Source organism: Choloepus didactylus, chromosome 23 (assembly GCF_015220235.1).
Source record: "Choloepus didactylus isolate mChoDid1 chromosome 23, mChoDid1.pri, whole genome shotgun sequence".
Taxonomy (NCBI): domain Eukaryota; kingdom Metazoa; phylum Chordata; class Mammalia; order Pilosa; family Megalonychidae; genus Choloepus; species Choloepus didactylus.
This window is the reverse complement of record NC_051329.1, coordinates 5,334,541-5,356,942: the sequence shown is the minus strand read 5'-3', so window position 1 is coordinate 5,356,942 and position 22,402 is coordinate 5,334,541.

The following is a 22,402-nucleotide window of genomic DNA, read 5'->3' as shown; positions in this document are numbered from 1 at the left end:
TTCATTTTTTCAGACCCAGAGCCTGGCCGGGGCACCATCAGGGTGAGGCAGTATCTCTCGGCTGTCCTATTTCATGAGCACTCGGTGTGCTCCCTGGTGGGTGACATTCTGTCAGATCAGTGCTTTTCTGGAATCCTGTTGCCTAGAATTTTATCACTTTTCTTAATAACCATCTTTGCTTAAGCTCCCTGGGTGAACCTAATACAATTTCCCTGTACATGTCTCAAGTTAATCCATTTGCTGTCTCTTTGTATTTTGAGTCTAAACAAATACATCCACCAATCTTTAATGCATAGCCTGAATTGCATTAAATCATATGGGACTACAGGGAAAGCTTTACTTTTATCCCAAGATGTATTCAGTAAGAACCATTTAATATCACATTTTTTTTCAGTGAGTTGAATAAATCTAGCTGCTCTGTTCACTGTCAGGGTTATTAAATACACTCAGCTTTTTAATCCTGCTAGTTCTTCCCAAATTTTTGCTGAAAAAATTTCTCCCCCATCAAAAGGAAATATTTAGGTCACCTATTAAGTAATCTTTATCCTGAAAGCTTAATTGCTGAATGGTTCAAATTTTCTTTTATGTTATTAAGAGATTATATACTTTTAAAAAACGTAATGGTCCTGTCCCCACAATCAAGCAAAGACTGGCTACGAGGAATTATAATGATAATTATAGCTACTAAGCTCTAGATATCACATCATGAGACATCTGCTTCCCCAAATGTGATCCATTTTATGAACAAATTATTCTTTTTATAAAGAACTGAGTTCCAACATGGACTATAGCAGGCTGAGGTTTAGGAATTTAATGAGAATATTTCTTTGCAATCTAACACAGAGAGGATATTATTTCTAACCAATCCATTAACTTACAGGTCAAGGTTTCTACCAGGGCCATCAGGTCCCCACACTCTCCTGCATGCACCCACTTTGCCTTTACCTGAGACTATTAGTTTTCGTAGATTTGTCCTCTAACTGGCAGCAGAGGAAGGCAGCAGAAAGCAGGTGGGTGGGGATGGCAGGTGTTACAGAATTGCAGAATCGCCGCACAGGGAACCTTCTGTGTTGGGACTGAATAAAGCCATGTTCGAATCTTAATCCATGTTCTGTGGGTGTGAACCATCTGTAAATAGGAAATTTTGAAGACAGCATTTTTAGTTAAGGTGTGACCACCTTCAATCAGGGAGGGCCCTAATCAGTACTACTGGAAGCTTTACAAAGAGAGGAAATTCCGACACAGTCAAAAAGGCAAAAGCTATAGAAACCAGGAGTCCGAGAAAGCCACAGGAAGAGAGAAGGACACAGCCTGCCCTGTCTCGGAGGACAGCCAGCACCAGTGCTCCTAGCGCCTCAAGAAAGCATGGCCCTGCCGACACATTGGCTGCGGACTCTGGGCCCCCAAAACCAGGAGACAGAGCTTCCAAACTGGAGGATGAGGGAGCAGGGGCAGAACCTACTGCTCACCCCAAAGCAGCGAGCAGGCTGGTGGAAACTGTCCAAATCAACTGTGTAGGGATCCGGGGACCAGGCGACGACAGAACAACACCCAGGGAAGCACAGAACCAAGAGACTGAGGAACCAGGACAGAGACTGCGAGAGATTCCCTCTGCAGCACCTGCCCCTGCCCCCACCCTTGAGGGAAGCAGTGGTGGTCGGCCCGATTGCTGCCTGAGGGGCATCTGTGGACTGGGCCGGTTGCGGGAATCCTCCACTCCAAGTGCAGAGGGGGACACAGCCCATTGCTGAGCCAGATATTGGCCAGCAAAGTGAGAACACGGGATCCTGCAGTTCCAAACCCTCCTGGTCTGACACCACCAGGCACCATTGCTTTGACTGCTTGAGATGGATTTGGCAAAAAGCCACAAAAGCCTGCCTTTGTAGGGCTGAGGGAACAGGCAGCCAAAGAGCACACCATCAGCTGGGCAGGATGGAAAGTGTAGGGGAAAAAAGGATCTTATGGAAATGAAAGATACTATAGATAAAATTTTAAAATACACTAGAGAAACACAACAGCAGACTTCAAGAGGCAGAAGAAAGGATCTGCAAGCTGGAAGACAAAGCATCTGAAGTCAAACAGATAAAAGAACAAATGGAGAAAAGAATGGAAAAATATGAGCAGGGTCTCAGGGAAATGACTGACATCATGAAGTACGCAGACATACACACCACTGGTGTCCCAGAAAGAGTACAGAAGGGAAACCAGGAAGAATATCTGAGGAAATAATGGCCAAAAATTTCCCTCCCAATCCTTATAAAAGACATAAATATGTACTCCAAATAGAATAAATCTGAATAGACCCACTCCAAGACACATACTAATCAGACAGTCAAATGCCAAAGAGAAAGAGAATTCTGAAAGCAAGCAAGAGAAAATTCATTTATCACATACAAGGGAAGCCAAAAAACACTAAGTGCTGATTTCTCATCTGAAACCATGGAGACAGTAGAGAAGGCAGTGGTATGATATATTTTAAGATACTGAAAGAGAAAAAATGCCAGCCAAGAACTGTTTATCTGGCAAAGCTTAAAAAATTAGGGAGAGTTTAAAATATTCATAAATAAACAGAAGCTGAGAGCATTCATTAACAAGAGACTTGTCCTACAAGAAATACTAATGGGAGTTCTGCCACCAAAAAGGCAAGACAGAAGAGCGAGGCAATGGAGGAGAGTATCAAAATGAAGATTAGCATTAAGTGGAACTAAAAGAATAAAAACAGAAAAAACAACAGATCTGACAAATAAAAGCCAAAGAATAACATGGTTGAAGTGAGTGTCGCTTTTACAGTAATAATATTGAATGTTAACAGATTAAACTCCCCAATCAAGACACTGACTGGCAGAATGGATAAGACAATATGATCCATCTATATGTTGCTTGCAAGAGACACATTTTGGACCCAAAGATACAAACAGGTAGAAAGTGAAACGATGGGAAAAGATATTCCATGCAAGCAGTAACAAAAAAAAAAAGCTAGAGTAGCTATATTAATATAGGATAAAATAGACTGTAAGTGCAAAAATGTTACAAAATACAAAGAAAGAGATTCATAAAACAGGCAAGTCATCAAGAAGAAATGACAATCATACATATCTATGCACCTAAATCAAGGTGCCCCAAAGTACATGAGGCAAACACTATACTGAAGGGAGTAACAGACCAGTATACAATAGTGCGGGACTTCAACACACCACTCTCTTCAACAAATAGAACATCTAAACAAAGGAGCAATAAGGGAACAGAGAACCTAAATAATATGATAAATAAACTAGATCCACCAGACCATATAGAATATTGCATACCAGAACAACAGAATACACATTCTGCTCAAGTGCTCACGGAATAGTCTCCAAGATAGACCACATGCTGGGGCTCAAAACAGGTCTTAATAAATGTAAAACACTGAAATTATACAAAGCATTTTCTCTAATCATAATAGAACGAAGCTGTAAATTAACAACTGTTGGAGAACTGGAAAATTCACAAATATATGGAGATTAAACAACACTCTTAATCAAAGGGTCAAAGATGAAATTGCAATAGAAATCAGTAAAAATTTCAAGACAAATGAAAATGAGTACTCAACATATCAAAAGTTATGGGATACAGTAAAGGTAGTGCTGACAGGAAAATTTATAGTCTTAAGTGTCTATATTAACAAGGAAGTTAGAGCTACCTGAACACCTGGAGAAACTAGAGAAAGAACAGTGAAATAATCCCAAAGCCAGCAGAAGCAGAGAAATAACAAAGATTAGAGCAGAAATAAATGAAATTGAGAACAACAACAAACAAACAAACCAAAAAACCAATCAACCAAACAAACAAAAAACAATGAGAGAATCATTAAAACCAAAAGCTGGTTCTTTGAGAAGAATGAGAAAATTGACATAGGCTTAGCTAGACAAACAAAAACAAAAACAGAGAGGATGCAAATAAATAAAATCAGAAGTGAGAGGGGCTCAAAACCCCAGACACTATAGAAATAAAAAAGATCATAAGAGGATACTATGAGCAACTGTTTGCTAACAAACTAGACAACTCAGATGAAATGGATGATCTCCTAGAAACACACGAACAACCTACACTGACTTGAGAAGAAAAAGAACATCTCAACAAACCAATCACAGGAAAAGAGATTGAATCATCCATCACAAACCTCCCAACAAAGTGAAGCCCAGGACCAGATGCTTCACAGGTGAATTCCAAGAAGAATTAATAACAATCCTGCTCAAACTCTTCCAAAAAATTGAAGAGTAGGGAACACTACCTAACTCATACTCTGAAGCTAGCATAACCCTAATACCAAAGCCTGATAAAGATACTCTAAGAAAAGAAAATGACAGACCAATCTCTCTAAGAAATATAGATGCAAGACTCCTCAACAAAATACTCACAAATCAAATCCAACAACACATTAAAAGAATTACACACCACAACCAAGTATGTTTTACCCCAGGTATGCAAGGTTGGTTGAACACAAGAAAATCAATTAATTTAATATACCACATTAACGAATAGAAAGGGAAAAACCACATGATCAAATAGATAGATGCAGAAAAGGCATTTGACAAAATCCAGCATCCTTTCCTGATAAAATAACTTGGAAAGGCAGGAATTGAAGGAAACTTCCTCAACATGATAAAGGGCATATATGAAAAACCCACAGCTAACATCACACTCTACAGTGAGAGACTAAACGCTTTCCTTCTAAGATCGGGAACAAAACAATGATGCCCACTGTCACCACTGTTATTTAACATTGTGCTAGAAGTTCTATTACAGAAATTAGCAAGAAAAAGAAATAAAAGGCTTCTGTGCCAGTTTGGATGTATTCTGTCCCCCAAAACTCCATGTTCTTTGATGCAGTCTTGTGTGAGCAGATGTGTTCGTGTTGATTAGGCTGGAATTCTTTGGTTGAGTATTTCCATGGCAATGTGACTCAGTCAACTGTGAGTGAAACATTTGATTGGATGGTTTCCATGGGGGTGTTAGCCCACCCATTCAGGGTAGGTATTAATTGGATCACTGGAGTCATATGGAAGAGTTCACGGATGGGACCTCAGAGCAACTGAAGTGACGTTTTGAGGGGAAGCTGTGGCTAGGAGAGGGCAGGACACCTCAAGAGCAACATTTTGGAAGGTGCCTGTGCCAGTTTGTACATTTATGTTCCCCAGAAAAAGCCATATTCTTTAATGCATTCTTGTGGGGGCAGACATATTAATGTAGACCGGGTTGGAACCTATTGGTTCAGTGTCCATGGAGATGTGACGCAACCAACTATAGGTGACAAATCTGACTGGATTATTTCCATGGAGGCATGGCCCTGCCCATTCAGCATGGGCCTTGTTTAGTTCACTGCAGCATTATATAGCTCACACAGAAGGAGCTCACAGCAAGCTGGAGCTGAGACAGACATTTTGAAGATGGCTGTTAGCAGCTGATGCAGACATTTTGGAGAATGCCATTTTGAAACGCCACCTGAGAGCAAGCAGACACCAGTCATGTGCCTTCACAGCTAACAGAGGTTTTCTGGACACCCATGGCCATCCTTAAGTGAAGGTACCCTGTTGTTGAGGACTTACCTTGGATACTTTATGGCCTTAAGACTAACTTTTGTAACCAAATAAACTCCCTTTATAAACGCCAATCCATTTCCAGTGTTTTGCAAAAGGGCAGCATTTAGTAAACAGAAAGGCATCCAAATCAGAAAGGAAGATGTAAAACACTCACTATTTGCAGATGATGTGATCCTATGTTTAGAAAGTCCCCCAAAAAACTATGAGAAAGCTACTAGAGCTAATAAACAAGTTAGGCAAAGTGGCAGGATACAAGATCAACATGCAAAAATCAGAAGTGTTTCTACCTACTAGTAATGAGCTATCTGAGGAAGTAATGAAGAAAAAAAATTCCATTTACAATAGCAACTAAAAGAATCAAATATCCAGGGATAAACTTAACCAAGGATGTAAATGATCTCTATTCAGCAAACTACAAAACATTGCTAAAAGAAATCAAAGAAGACCTAAATAAATGGAAGAACATTCCCTGTTCATGGATTGGAAGGCTAAATGTCATTAAGATGCCAATTATATCCAAACTGATCTACAGATTCAAAGCAATATCAGAATTCCAACAGCCTACCTTGCAGAAATGGAAAAGCTAGTGACTAGGGACCTCGAATAGCCAAAACATCTTGAAAAAGAAGAATGAAGTGGGATGACTTAAGCTTCCTGACTTTAAAGCATATTATAAATCCGCAGAAGCCAAAACAGCATGGTACTGGCATTAACATAGATGTATTGATCAATGGAATCAAATTGAGGGCTCAGAAATAGACGCTTAGATCTACAGGCAATTGATTTTTCACAAGGCTCCCAAATACACTCAATGGGGACAAAACAGTCTCTTCAATAAATGGTGCTGGGAGAATTGGACATCCAGATACAAAAGAATGAAACAGTACCCCTATCTCACACCCTATACAAATATTAATTCAAAGTGGATCAAAGACCTAAATAAAAGAGCCAGTACCATAAAACTCCTAGAATAAAATGCAGGGAAGCATCTTCAATATTTAGTGATAGTCGGTGGTTTCTTAGACCTTACACTAAAAGTACAAGCAACAAAAGAAAAATAGATAAATGGGACTTCCTCAAAATTGAGTACTTCTGTGCTTCAAAGGACTTTGTCAAAAGGGTGAAAAGGCAGCCAACTCATTGGGAGAAAATATTTGGAAACCACAAATCTGTAAGGGTTTGATACTCAGCATATATAAAGAAATCCTACAACTCATCAATAAAAAGACAAAAATCAATTTACAAATGGGCAAAAGACATGAATAGACATTTTTCAAAAGAGGAACTACAAATGGCTAAAAGGCACATGAAAAGATGTTCATCTTCACTACCTATTAGGAAAATGCAAATCAAAACCACAATAAGATACGATCTCACACCTACTAGAATGGTTACTATGAGACAAACAGGAAACAACAAGTGTTACAGAAGTGGAGAAAGAGGAACTTATTCACCTTTGATGAATATGTAAAATGGCACCACCGCTGTGGAAGACGGTTTGGCATTTCCTCAGAAATCTAAGTATAGAGTTGTCATATGATCTGGCAATCCCACTACTTGATATATACCGAGAAGAACTGAAAGCAGGGACATGAACAGACATTTGCACATTATTCACAATTGCCAAAACATAGAAAGAACCCAAGTGTCCATCAACAAATGAATGGATAAACAAAATGTGGTGTATACATATGATGGAATATTATTTCACTGTAATAAGGAATAAAATCCTGAAGCACACAGCAACATGGTTGAAGCCTGAGGGCATTATGTTGAGTGAAATAAGCCAGACACAAAAGAACAAATATCGTATGATCTCACTAATACGAACAATTATAATATGTAAACTCCTAGAAATAAAATCTAGTACATAGGTTACCAGGAAATAGAATGAGGCTAGAGAATGGAGAACGGATGCTTAATATGTGCAGAATTTTTAATTAGGTTCATTTAAATGTTGGGAAATGGATAGGGATAATGGTAGCACATTATGGTGAGTGTAATTAACAGCACTGAATTATGTGTGTGATTGTGGCTGAAATGGAAAGGAAAGCTAGAAATTAAAACCTGGGACTGTATAACAAGTGAATCTTGTAATGTATGATGACTGTGACTGACAGCACAAATATAAAAATGTTCTTTCAAGAACTAGAACAAATGTGCATCACTATTACCAGGAGCTGATAGGAGAGTGGTATACGGGGAAAATGCACCTATTGCAGGTTATGTACTATAGTTAACAGTAATATTTTACTATTCTTTTATCAACAGTAACAAATGTATCACACCAATATTGAGGGTCAATAGTAGGGTGGATAAGAGTATGGGATACTTTGTGTTTTTATTTTTATTTTTGAAGTAAAAAAGTACTCTAAAATTGATTGTGATGATGAATACACAAATATGTGATACCTTAAAACTACTGATTGTATACTTCGGATGAATGGTATGGTATGCAAATATATCTCAATTAAATTGCATTTGAAAAGCAAAAATATACAAGAGGTAATAATTCTTGTCAGTTAAGCCTTTCAGTGTGTGGTCTTTGTCATACCAGCACTGGTGAACTAAGACCCTGGCCTCATCTGCTTCTGTTTCTAGCCCAGGGTGGAAGTAGCAAGGCACAGCCTGCGGGCACCTCGGCAGCTAGATTTAGTGACCCACGTCCTGTCTTTCCAGCTCACCATGGTGCCTCTCCCAGCAGGGGACTTCATTGTCTTCAGTAAAGAAACAGGAAATCCAAGTTCCTCAAATGCTCAGTGTCAAACAACTGTCACTACGGATGACTCGGACTTCTCTTTTTTTAAAAAAAATTTTTTATTGGATTGTTCAGATACCATACAATTACCTAAAGATCCAAAGTCTACAATCAGTTGCCCCTAGTACCCTCATACAGCTGTGCACCCATCACAGCACTTAATTTTTGTTCAATTTTTAGAACGTTTTCATTACTCCAGACAAGAAATAAAGTGAAAGATGAAAAAAGAAAAAAGAAAAAAGGAAAAGGAAACTCGAATCCTCCCATATCCCTAACTAACCCCCCTCAATTGTTGACTCATAGTGTTAGTATGTACATTTGTTACTGTTTATGAAAGAACGTTGAAACACTAACTGTAGTATACAGTTTGCAATAGGTATATATTTCTACCCTATATGCCCCTCTATTAGTAACTTCTAGTTGTATTGTCATACATTTGTTCTGGTTCATGGAAGAGTTTTCTAATATTTGTACAGTTAATCATGGACATTACCTACCACAGGATTCAGTTTTATACATTCCCATCTTTTGACCTCCAACTTTCTTTCTGGTGACATATATGACTCTGAGCTTCCCCTTTCCACCTCATTCATGCACTATTCAGCACTGTTAGTTATTCTCACATCTTGCTACCGACACCTCTGTTCATTTCCAAACATTTCAGTTCATCCTAGTTGAACATTCTGCTCATATTAAGCAACCGCTCCCCATTCTTAAGCCTCGTCATACATCTTGGTACCTTATATTTCATGTCTATGAGTTTACATATTATAATTAGTTCTTATCAGTGAGACCGTGCAATATTTGTTCTTATATGTCTGGCTTATTTCACTCAGTATATTGCCCTTGAGGTTTTGTCATCAACCCATTTTTTTTTGTTAAGATGGTTTTGTTCACTCATCATACATTCCATCCTAAGTAAACAATCGATGGTTCTCTGTATGGTCACATATTTATGTGTTCACCGCCTTCACCACTATCTATATAAGGGCATCTATATTTCTTCCACAAGGCAGGAGGGAGAGTCAAAGAAGGTAGAGAGGCAAAAGAGGAAACAAAATGACAGCTAGGAAGTAGCAAAAGGAAACATAACCTTAAATCAAAGTAAAGAGTCAGGCAATACCACCAATGTCAAGTGTTTAACACGCCTCCCCTACCCCTCCTCTTATCTGCATTTACCTTGGTATATCGCCTTTGTTACATTAAAGGAAGCATAATACAATGATTCTGTTAGTTACGGTCTCTAGTTTACATTGATTGCATCGCTCCCCCAATGCCTCCCCATTTTTAACACCTTGCAAGGTTGACATTTGCTTGTTCTCCCTCGTAAAAGAACATATTTGTACATTTTATCACAATTGTTGAACACTCTAGATTTCACCAAGTTATACAGTCCCAGTCTTTATCTTTCCTCCTTTCTTCTGGTGTCTCACATGCTCCCAACCTTCCTCTTTCAACTGTATTCATAGTTATCTTCGTTCATTGTACTTACATTGCTATGCTACCATCTCCCAAAATTGTGTTCCAAACCATGCACTCCTGTCTTCTCCTATCACCCTGTAGTGCTCCCTTTAGTATTTCCTGTAGGGCGGGTGTCTTGTTCACAAAGTCTCTCATTGTTTGTCAGAAAATATTTTGAGCTCTCCCTCATATTTGAAGGACAGCTCTGCTGGATATATGATTCTTGGTTGGCGGTTTTTCTCTTTCAGTATCTTAAATATATGACACCATTTCCTTCTTGCCTCCATGGTTTCCGCTGAGAGATCCGCACCTAGTCTTATGAAGCTTCCTTTGTATGTGATGGATTGCTTTTCTCTTGCTGCTTTCAGGATTCTCTTTGTCTTTGACATTTGATAACCTGATTATTAAGTGTCTTGGCATAGGCCTATTCAGATCTATTCTCTTTAGAGTACACTGAGCTTCTTGGATCTGTAATTTTATGTCTTTCATAAGATATGGGAAATTTTCATTGATTATTTCCTCTATTATTGCCTCTGCCCCTTTTTCCTTCTCTTCTCCTTCTGGGGCACCAATGATACATACATTCTTGTACTTTGTTTCATCCTTAAGTTCTCGGAGACGTTGCTCATATTTTTTCATTCTTTTCTCCATCTGCTCCTTTGTGTGTAGGCTTTCAGGTGTTTTGTTCTCCAGTTCTTGAGTGTTTTCTTCTGTCTCTTGAGATCTGCTGTTGTATGTTTCCATTGTGTCTTTCGTCTCTTGTGTTGTGCCTTTCATTTCCATAGATTCTACTAGTTGTTTTTTTGAACTTTCAATTTCTGCCTTATGTATGCCCAGTGTTTTCTTTACAGCCTCTATCTCTTTTGCGAAATATTCTCTAAACTTTTTGAATTGATTTAGCATCAGTTGTTTAAATTCCTGTATCTCAGTTGAAGTGTACGTTTGTTCCTTTGAGTGGGCCATAGCTTCATTTTTCTTAGCGTAGGTTGTAGTTTTCTGTTGTCTAGGCATGTGACCTCCTAGGCCACCCCAATCAGGTTTTTCCAGACGAGAATAGGCTCAGGTCACAGAAGGAGGAAATATTCAGTGTCTGGTTTCCCTGATGGTTTTTCTTAGAGGATTGATACACCTGTGCTTTTCTGCCTGGTAGGTGCACCTGTCAGCCTGTCACCAGCTGGTGTAAGAGGGTGTGGCCTGTGGCTCTCCTCCCCCAGGCTTTGGGGTCTGGTTCCAGAAAGGCAGGCAGTAGAGCTGGACCCCTCCCTTTCCTCTTGGGAAGCTATGCCCCCTCCAGAGATGTCATTTGCATATCAATAAGTTCTTTGTTTCTCTGACTCTCCTGATCAAAGTGTTTTGATTTTAAAATGGCTGAGGCTGTCTTTACTGCAAAGAGCTGCGGGCTGAAAATGGCTGAGCTTTTCTCCACAGAGAGAGAAAGGGACAGAAAAGCTCCCAGGTTCACCCGTCAGCTAGAGATAGCACCCAATCCTCTGGGCTCCCCATCCTGAGACAGATATGTCCCCCGACTCTCCCAAGGTCAGTTGTCACCAAAAGCCTCTGTCTGCTTGTTGAGGATTTGCTGTCTGTATTGACCAGTTAACATTAAAACCCCAGTTGGAGCTGGGCTGAGAGAGTGCTGCTTTCTAGCACCGCGAGGCTTCTGTGAGGGAAGGGCTCTCGGCTCTCAGCTCTCAGTGCGGGTCTGCAGTTTTACTTACAGATTTTAGGCTGCGATCTCGGGCATTCCTCCCAATTCAGGTTGGTGGACAACGAGCGGACAGTCACGTTTGTCTCCCAGCAGTTATTCCAGGTTATTTACTAGTTTTTTGGTCATTTATGAATTGTTCCAGGGGGGTGCTAACAGTCTTCCACTCCTCTCTATGCTGCCATCTTAGCTCCTTCAGACTTCTCTTTGAAGTAAGGATGACAGAAGCAGCTGCAGGACCATGTAAGCCTCTTAAATCGGGGAACAAGCTGCAGCAGCCCTCAGTCTCTACGCCTGGAGCTACTGTATTTATGATTTAATGTGCAGTGTGGAGCATATCACACAGAGGTTAAGAATGTAGATATTACATACCAGTGTTTGTGTGTGTGAACACGTGTTATGAGTGGGAATATGGAATCAGGCTGCAGGGGTCAAATAGCAGCTCTGCTACCCACTAACTAGGGCAGCTACTTAAACCCTTTCACCTCAGTTGCCTCTTCTGTAGAACAGGCAATAAGAGGATTTACACCATAGAGACACTGTAAGGATCTAAGGTAACATGTGTAAAGCATTTAGAATAACTGCCTGGTATGGGGTATATGCCTAATATGTGTTGACTGTAACCAGTGTTGTTACTGTGATTGATAATGTCTAGTTTAGAAGAAATGCTTTGCTTCTGGAAATCTCTGTGCCTCGCTTTTCTCACATTTAAATGGAGATTATTTTAAGAAGGCCACATCATAGAATTATTACTAGGCTCGTGTGAGCTAACATACAGCAACTGCTTAGAGAGGCTCGTTATCATTTTGATTATAGAGCGACTAAGCAGCACACATGGCTCTAGCACCTAATATTTGTAGGACCTTGGTAGGGGCACCTGTTCTCTCTGTGCCTTAATCTCCTCACCTGTAAAATGGAGAGAATAATAACACCTACTTCATCAGCTCACAGTGAGGTTTAAATGACTTACGGGAAGTAAAGATTCTAGACTGGTTGCTGCCATTCACCTCTTTCCAGCCTTCCATCCCACCCCACTCTCTTCCACCCTGGAACCGGGCTGCCTGTGCTGGGCCACGTGGTGGGCAGGGACTGCTCTGGATGGTCTCCTGTCCCTCCTTAGCCGACCTGGTGTCCCCACTTTTCTCTGGGCCTGTGCGACAGAGTCCCTAGCTGTTCCATCTCCTTGTCAAGGACTGGGAACAGTTCCTCTGCTGCCAAGAAAGTATATTTAGATCTCATCTCCGAGCAGTTCAGGGCTTTGCATGTGATCAAGAGGAATATTCAACTTCAAGATAATGGGTTCCTAGCATTTTCACAAAAGCATAATCGGCTAAGGCCTTAACAATTATTTCTAGTCATGTCGATGTACACAACCCTGGCGAGGCAGCACAGAAGCTCCCCGGGGGCTCTGGAGTCAGATGATCTGGGTATGAATGTGTCTTTGGGGATGTTCTCCTTACCTGTGAAACATGGACAACAACAGCACAGATCTCAAAGTGACTTTGTGAAGATAAAATGCATACATACTTAGATAGGTGCCCAGGAGATAGTAAAAACTCAATGAAACAACAGCAAAACTCGGTAAAAAAAAGTATACATTCAGTGGACTTTGCATACAAACTTGACTTGGTATTTTTTGTCTTGTTTTGGGTGTTTTTTTTAATACAAAGAGTTGAAATTGGACATTGAAATTGCATTATTTGAAATCTCAGCTAAAGCTCAGATGAATCTGCAATCCATTTCATCTTCCCAACCAACTATATTAATTGTTCCTGTCTGCTGTGTACCTCCTATCTGCCCTGCACTATTCTAAATATTTTAAAGATTTTTAACTTGGTCCTCACAACATCCTTGCCAGGTAGGTATTATCACCATTATGCTGAGTTAGCAGAGGTGGAAACTGAGGAAGAAAGAATTACTACCTTGCTCAAGGCCACACAGTGAGTGACTGACACAGCCAGGGTTTAAACTGGGCAGTCTCATTGCTGAAGAACACCTAAGGATACACGTTTTTACTTTAAAAATTACAATTTTCTAACATTTCCCTTGGGCTTCCTCTGGGATACAAAACAGGTAACACAGGCCATCAGCAGATTGCATAAGAAAAAAACAAAATATGACATATAACCTGAATTATCCCAAACCAATGTCCTTCCATGCTCAGTTTATGCTTGTTGACTGTTCAGACCAGTGCTGTCATCATCCCTTCCCTCTCCATGTGTTGTAAACGTGCTCCTTTTCCTTTGGACTCTGAGAGCCCATTGGTGAGAACCTGAGAGGCCTCATGGTGGTCCTCTAAATTGGTGGGTTTTATCCCATTCTGAACTCGCCAAGCTCTGCTCCTCGGCACTGACCCCCTTGGCAACATCCCATGCCCAAGAGGTGTGCCTATCACTGCCCCTTTAGGAGTCAGGTTTGCTGCCAGCTATCACAGAGGGCTTTGGTGGTTTTCTACCACACAGATTTACTTCCATTCTACATCCCAATCCGAATTGGATTGGTAGTCAGGGAGGCTCTGCCCCACGCTGTTTGTTGGGGATCAAGATTCCTTCCATCTTAAAGCCCTAAACACAAGTCTTCCACTGTCACTCTGAAATGGGAATAGAGCATGGGATCTTCTTCCCGGAGTTTTATGGCCAAACTCAGTCATACGATCCCAACCTAACCACAAGAGAAGCTGGGAAATGTAGTGTGACCATGGACGGAAGGGGTTCATAACTTCATCGTATGATCTCTGCCACCACCCGGACCGAAGGCCTTGAAAGTGTTGGCTCTGCACGCTCAGTTAGTTAATTACAATGCTTTCCTTGTCTGGTTCATTTCATGGACAGAAGTGTCCCCTTAGACAGAACCTTGCCACCATCCTACTCCAAAGGCCAGGAAAGTCTGACTGCTATCTGCTGGGCTGCAGCTCACCCTGGAGAGAAGTTAGAAATGGAAAGAAACTGAAATAAAAGCACCTCCTGCAGGAGTTCAGCCTTATCAATCTCTAACATTCCTGAAAGTGCTGGGAGACAAGGGGAAGGAGGTCTAAGGCACCAACTGCCTAAGTTAATGTACAGAGTGAGCAGACCCCTTTTTCCAGTGTCCGTCCCCCAGACAGAAAAAGCAGCAGTGCTATGTAAACATAATTCAATCTTCAGGGACACATCTGAAGATGCAAACTCCCAACACATTTCTCATAATTATCAGATCCTAATATGGGACAGGCCCAAGAAAGAAATTACATTTAGAAGCACAGTTACAGAGACGTAATCTTCCTCTGAGCTGCATGATTCTGAGTGACTCAGATGCCAAATACTTGCATGTTCACAGCAGGAAGGTGGAATCTGAGGTGCTGCTGCAAATGCAATCAGAGGTGAATTGTACGGTGGTGGGAGTTTTATTTTCTTGCATTTCAACTTTTTGGAATTCAGGTAGCACAGCATCTCACCTACTTCGAGAGGATGCCCCATTATTATTACAGGCTCATGTTCGGAACTCTTATTTTTTTCCCATTTCCTCATCTCAATTTCCACTAACCTCCCCTGCACTGACCCCTTTCTAACTTAAATTCGCACAATGGGATAGCGTTACACAGCAGTGTTTCTTGGTTTTCTTTACTCAAACCATGTTTTGAAGAATTCCCAGGCAGCTACTGGCACCTCTGCCTCACTGCCACTGAGAGTTTCAGCTCAGGAGCTCTGTCTCGGGCCTCTCATTCCCAGATACACTCCCCAAGACTGGCCTTGTGCTCTGCCTTCATGTAACTCATCAGTCCACTGGGTCACTATGAAATTCTGCATTAAAACTGGCTTTTGTGCAGATAAACACCATCATTAAGTACTTTTATTATTACTGATATTTCAATTTATTAAAATTATACACTTAAAAACCAATTTTCCCCTAAGCTTTTAAATTCAACTTACAAATCTTAATGTTTTACTTAAAAATCTTAGAAAATTAGAATTTAAACTATGTTAATCTTATTTCTTTAAATATTTTAAACTGCATTTATAAATTTAGTATATATTTTTCTTTCTTTTAAAGCAACTTATGCTACATTAACAAACTAAACTATCTCACATACATAATCTGATCATGATAAGTCTCATGAATTATACTTTGAAAAAACAGTGATCTCCATATCTCTTGAGCATTCTAACAATTCTTAAAAATATAGGCATGATTAGGATAGGGCAAGATGGTGGAGTGGTGAGGTGTGGAATCTAGTTACTCCTCTAGGGCAGCTGGTAAATAGTCAGGAACTGTATACAACAGCTGCTTTCAGGGACTTCACACATCATACACCAATGTGGAATGGATGGAATGGCTGAGATCTCAATGAAAAACTGTAAGTTTCCATGGCCAGTTTCCCCAAGGGAAAAAGAAACAATCTGAGCTGGAAGCAAGGAGGGGGGCTCAACCCAGCACCAAATGCAGAATTAATTAACAAATTCAGACTGCTGAATAAAAGCTCCGAGCACAGATAAACCAGGAGCAGACAGGGAAGGACCTGGAAATTCACCCAGCAAAGAGAAGGGGGGGCTGATAACAACAACAACAAAAATAGGGACTTTTGCAGTCAGAGGTGCTCAGAATACAGGAAAAGGGCTGGACTCCAAGAAAAAGGGGCACATAGTGATAGATACCAACTCCCATCCACAAACCCAGGGAGTTGGGGTCCAACTCTGAAAAGGCGTTTTTTTTTTTTTCTTCCTAGTTCTCCAACTCTCTATCTTTTTCCTTTTCAATACCCCATCATACCTCTTGCTTAAGCACTGCCCTGGGCAAGGGTGGAATTAAGAATTATAGTTGTCTGAGAGTAACTATTAAGGTGAAAGAAAATAACCCAAAAGGGCTTATCTTTAAATAGCTCATTCCAGGACTGAGTAGACTTGGGGGCTGGGGAAAAGCCTTGAAAATGGTTTCTTTTCTCTTTTCTTTTGTTGTTGTTTTTTTTTTTGAAATAACAATTCCAAATAGCTCATTATAGAAAGCCTCAGATATTTTCAATTCGTCCCTGGATTCAGGCAAGGGCAGAGCTAAGATAGCTCTGAGAGACAAAGCAATGAATCTAGTGGGGGAGACAATTCCCTAAAGGGCCTAACTTCCCCAAGGCAAGGGGTTGAGGCCCAGCTGAAGTGGTTGCCCTCCCTCAGAGAACTCAAACCCCAGGGCTGGAAAACAGAAACCAGCTTGAGTCAGCCATGCCCCTGGCAGGGACAGGGTCTGCAGAGAATGAAAGGCGCCTGTGGCACCTCTTTACACTGGTGGGGAGCTGCAGGCTGATGGGTGCCACCTGCTGGACAGGAAAGGAAAAGCACAGCATCTAGAGGATACACAGGAGGGTCTGACAACCTGAAGGATCTCATACTCAGGGAAACTTCATACCCTCTTCCTGAGACCTGAGCCCCTCTGGACTGGGAAAATCTGATTGGGGTTGATCATACATAGAGGCAGGGAAAGAACCAGAAAACAAGACATGAAAAATTCTTATCAACAAAACAGAAACTAGGCAAGAGGTCTAGAATAAGTTGAACTGCACGCCAAAGAACAGACAGAGAACAAAGAAACCCAACAAGAAAACCCTAGGTAAAAGAGGGAAAACAAACTCCAGAATAAACTAATCAAGAAAATCAGATGCCTAGACAGCTAAAAATAATGAGCCATACTAGGAAACATGAAAATATGGACCAGCCTAAGGAAGAAACAAACACTTCAACTGAGATACAGGAATTGAAACTAATTAATAATCAAACAAATCTCCTAAATAATTTCAAAAATCAAATCAATGAATTGAGAGAAGATATAGCAAAAAAGATGAAGGATAAGAAGACATTGGGCAAACATAAGGAGGAAATCGAAAGTATGAAAAAATGGCGAACTTACGGGAATGAAAGGCACAATAGAAGAGATGAAAAACACAATGGAGACTTGCAACACCCGATTTGAAAAGACAGAAGAAAGGATAAGTGAACTAGAAGACAAGACATCTGAAACCCTACACACAAAGGAACATAGGGAAAAGAATGGAAAAATATGAGCAGGGTCTTAGGGAACTGAATTAAAACATGAAGTGCAAGAATATATGTTATAGGTGTACCAAAAGGAGAAGAGAAAGGAAAAGGGGAACAATAATAGAAAAAATAATCACTGAAAATTTCCCAACACTTACGAAAGACATAAAATTACAGATTCAAGGAGCGCAGCATACCCCCAACATAATATATCCCAACAGACCTACTTCAAGACACTTACTGATCAAACAGTCCAATGTCAAAGACAAAGGGAGAATTCTGAAAGCAGCAAGAGAAAAGCGATCCGTCACATACAAGGGAAGCTCGATAAAATTATGTTCAGATTTCTCTGCAGAAACCATGGAGGCGACAAGGCAGTGGTATGATATATTTAAGATACTGAATGAGAAAAGCTTCCAACCAAGAATTCTATATCTGGCAAAAGTGTCTTTCAAAAAAGTGGGAGAGATTAAAATATTTTCAGACAGACAGACAATGAGAGAGTTGGTGAATAAGAGACTGGCAGGACAAGAAATACTAAAGGGAGTGCTACAAGCTGACAGGAAAAGACAGGAGATAATGAGAGGATACTATGAGCAACTATATGCTAATAAACTAGACACCTTTGATGAAATGGACAACTTCCTAGAAAAGCATGAACAACTAACAATGACTCAAGAAGAAATAAACGATCTCATCGAGCCAATCACAAGCAAAGAGATCAAGTCAGTTATCAAAAAGCTCCCCAAAAAGAAAAGCCCTGGACCAGATGGCTTCACACGTGAATTCTACCAATCATTCAAGAAAGAATTAGCGCCAATCCTGCTCAAACTCTTCAAAAAAACTGAAGAGGAGGGAAAGCTACCTAACTCATTCTATGAAGCCAACATCACCCTAATACCAAAGTCAGACAAAAATACTACAAAAAGAGAAAATTATAGACCAATCTCTTTAATGAATATAGATGCAAAAATCCTCAACAAAATACTTGCAAACTGAATCCAGTAGCACATTAAAAGAATTAAACACCATGACCAAGTGGGATTTATTCCAGGCATGCAAGCCTGGTTCAACATAAGAAAATGAATTAATGTAACACACCACATCAAAATATCAAAGTGGAAGAAACACTTGATCATCTTGATCGATGCAGAAAAGGCATTTGACAAAAGTCAACATTCTTTCTTGATGAAAACACTTCAAAGGATAGGAATGGAAGGGAACTTTCTCAATATGACAGAAGCAATATATGAAAAACCCACAACCAAGATCATACTCAATGGGGAAAGACTGCAAGTTTTCCCTCTAAGATCAGGAAAGAGACAGGGATGCCCACTGTCACCACTGTTATTCAACACTGCGCTGGAAGTTCTAGCTAGAACAATTAGGCAAGAAAAAGAAATAAAAGACATCAAAATAGGAGAGGAAGAAGTAAAATTTTCCTATATGATCCTACATGATCCTATATGTAGAAAATCCAGAAAAATCTATATCAAAGCTACTAGAGCTAATCAATGAATACAGCAAAGTGGCAGGCTACAAGATCAATACACAAACATGAGTAGTGTTCATATACACAATGAGCAACAGGAGAAGGAAATTAAGAAAAAAAAATTCCATTTACAATAGCAAACGAAAGAATCAAGTATTTAGAAATAAACTTAACCAAGGCCATAAAAGAACTATACAGAGAAAACTAAAAGAAACTGCTAACAGAAATCAAACAGGACCTTAAAAAATGGAAGAACATACCATGTTCATGGATTGGAAGACTAAATATAGTTAAGATATAAATTTAACCTAAACTGATTTATAGATTCAAGGCAATACCAATTAAAATCCCAACAACTTACTTTGAAGAAATAGAAAAAGCAATAACCAAATTCATTTGGAAGGGAAGGGTGCCCTGAATAGCCAAAAATATCTTGAGAAAGAGGAAGGAAGTGGGAGGCCTCACACTACCTGACTTCAAAGCATACTACAAAGCTACAGTGATCAAAACAGCATGGTAGGTACTAGCTTAAAGACAGACATACCGATCAACGGAATCAAATTGAGTGGTCAGAAATAGACCCTTCCATCTATGGACAATTGATCTTTGATAAGGCAGTCAAGCCAAAGCAACTGGGACAGAGCAGCCTCTTCAATAAATGGTGTCTGGAGAACTGGATATCCATTTCCAAAAGAATGAAAGAGGACCCCTATTTCACACCTTATATTAAACTAACTCGAAAAGGACCAAAGACCTACAGTGCTAAGACCATAAGACTTTTAGAAGAAAATGTAGGGCAGTATCTTAAAGATCTTGTGATAGGAGGTGGTTTCCCAGACCTTACACCCAAAGCGTGAGCAATCAAAGAAGAAGCAGACAAATGGGATCTCCCCAAAATTAAACACTTTTGTACATAAAAGGACTTTATCAGAAAAGTAAAAAGGCAGTCTACACATTGGAAGACAGTATTTGGAAACCACATATCAGATAAGGGTTTAATACCCAGAATATATAAAGAGATCCTATAACTCAACAACAGAAAGACAAAGAACCCAACTAAAAAATGGATAAAAGATATGGACAAACAATTTTCTGAAGAAGAAATACAAATGGCTCAGAAACATATGAAAAGATACTCAACTTCACTGGCTATTAGGGAAATGCAAATCAAAACCACAATGAGATATCATCTCATACCTACCAGAATAGCCATTATCAAAAACAAAAACAAAAACAAAAACAAAAAAATGAAAAAACAAAAAGTGCTGGAGAGGACGTGGAGAAAGAGGACCACTTATTCACTGCTGGTGGGAATGTAGAATGGTGCAGCCATTCTGGAAGGCAGTGTGGTGTTTCCTCAGAAAGCTAAGTATAGAATTTCCATACGATCCAGCAATTCCATTACTAGTTATATACTCAGAGGAACTGAAAGCTAAGACATGAATGGACATTTGTAAACCCATGTTTACAGCAGCATTATTCACAATTGCCAAGAAGTAGAAACAGCCCAAATGTCCAACAATGGATGAGTGGATAAACCAACTGTGGTACATACACATAATGGAATATTATGCAGCTGTAAGAACAAAGTCACAGAACATATAATAACATGGATGAACCTTGAGGATGTTATGCTGAGTGAAGTTAGCCAGAAAGAAAAGGACAAATACTGTATGGTCTCATTAATATGAACTAGCATTAATAAGCAAACACTGAGAATCAAAAGCTGAGAACACAGGTTATCAGGAGATAGAAAGAGGGTAGAGATCTGGCATTTGATGCTGAAGGAGTATAGAATGTTCAACAGGATTGACTATATAAATCCAGAAAAGGATAGCACAATACTGTAAGTACAATGAACAAAGATGTCTGTGAATAAAACTGAAAGAAGAGTGCTAGGGGCAAGTATGACACCAGAAGGAAAGACAGACGATAAAGATGGAGACTATATAACTTAGTGAAACCCAGAGTGATAAATGATGGTGACTAAATGTACAAATATAAAAATGTTGTTACATGTGGGAGAATAAATGAATGTCAACCTTCCAAGGTGTTGAAAAAGGGATGGTACTGGGGAAAAGTATAATCAATCAATCCGGAGTCTATGGTTAACAATAACATTGTAATATGCTTCCGTTAAAGGTAACAAAAGCAATATACCGAAGCTAAATGTCTATGAGAGGGGGATATAAGGGAGGGGTATAGGATTCTTTGTAGCGGTTGTGTTGTCTGATCTTATTATTATAATCTTCTTTTTCTTAATTTTTTTGTCTTTTTTATCCTTTGAAATTTTTTTTGAAGTAATGAATATGTTCAGGTATGGTTGTAGGGATGAACGCACGACTATACGATGATACTGTGAACAACTGATTGTACACTGTGGATGATTTTATAGTATGTGAATACATCTCTATAAAATTTCAGAGAAAAATATAAACAGAGGGATACAAGTGCTGGAGAAAACATGGAGAGAAGGATGTACCTATTTACAGTTGGTGGGGAAGTAGAATGGTGTAGCCTATCTGGAGGACAGTGTGCTGGTTCCACAAGAAGCTAAGTATGTGGGGGCCATAAGGTCCTGCAACCTCATTATGGGGTGTATACTTGGAAGATCTGACAGCAGGGACACAAATGGACATTTGCACAATGGTGTTTATGGCGGCAGTATTCACAATTTGCAATGGATGGAGATGGCCTGAGGGTACATCGACTGATGAACAAAATGGTGAACTGTGGTGTATGCATACAATAGGATACTGAACAGCTGCAAGAAGGAATGAATCTGTAAGACACGCAACTAGGTGAATGGATCTTGAGGATAGCATTTTGAGTGAAGTACACCAGAAACTAAAAGACAAACAATACAATGCCTCACTAATATGGACACTATTAAACTCTGAGAACTGAATCTTAGAGCACAGCTTATCAGGGGAATACTTATTGTAATGGTCTCTAGACTGTAAGCTCTTACAGCAGTTGAGATGTTGAATTGTAATGGTTATCTCTAAATTCTGAGGTGCTGAGCTCTTTGTGTATAACCTGGTTGGTCCCTGGAACTTCGGGGATCTGTATGACACCTGAAACTCAGAGCTAAAGCTCTGCAGCTATGAATGTCAGTATTACCTCATACAGCAACTGTTGAAAAACCTGAAAAAGAGTTCAGACTTTAATTAAAGATATGAATGAAGCAGATCTGGTTAGGACTAAGACAAATCAGCCCAAGGGGTAAAGGACAATATTGACTATGTTTTAAAACTTCAACTTCTGTGTGAGACCAAGGGAAAAGATGTTTATTTGGTTCAGGATCTACATTTTCTGCAGTACACTAAATAATTTAATTTGTACAGTCAGTTTATTCAAACACAATAATTACATGGAACTTTAAATAGGAAGTGAGATCTTGTAGGT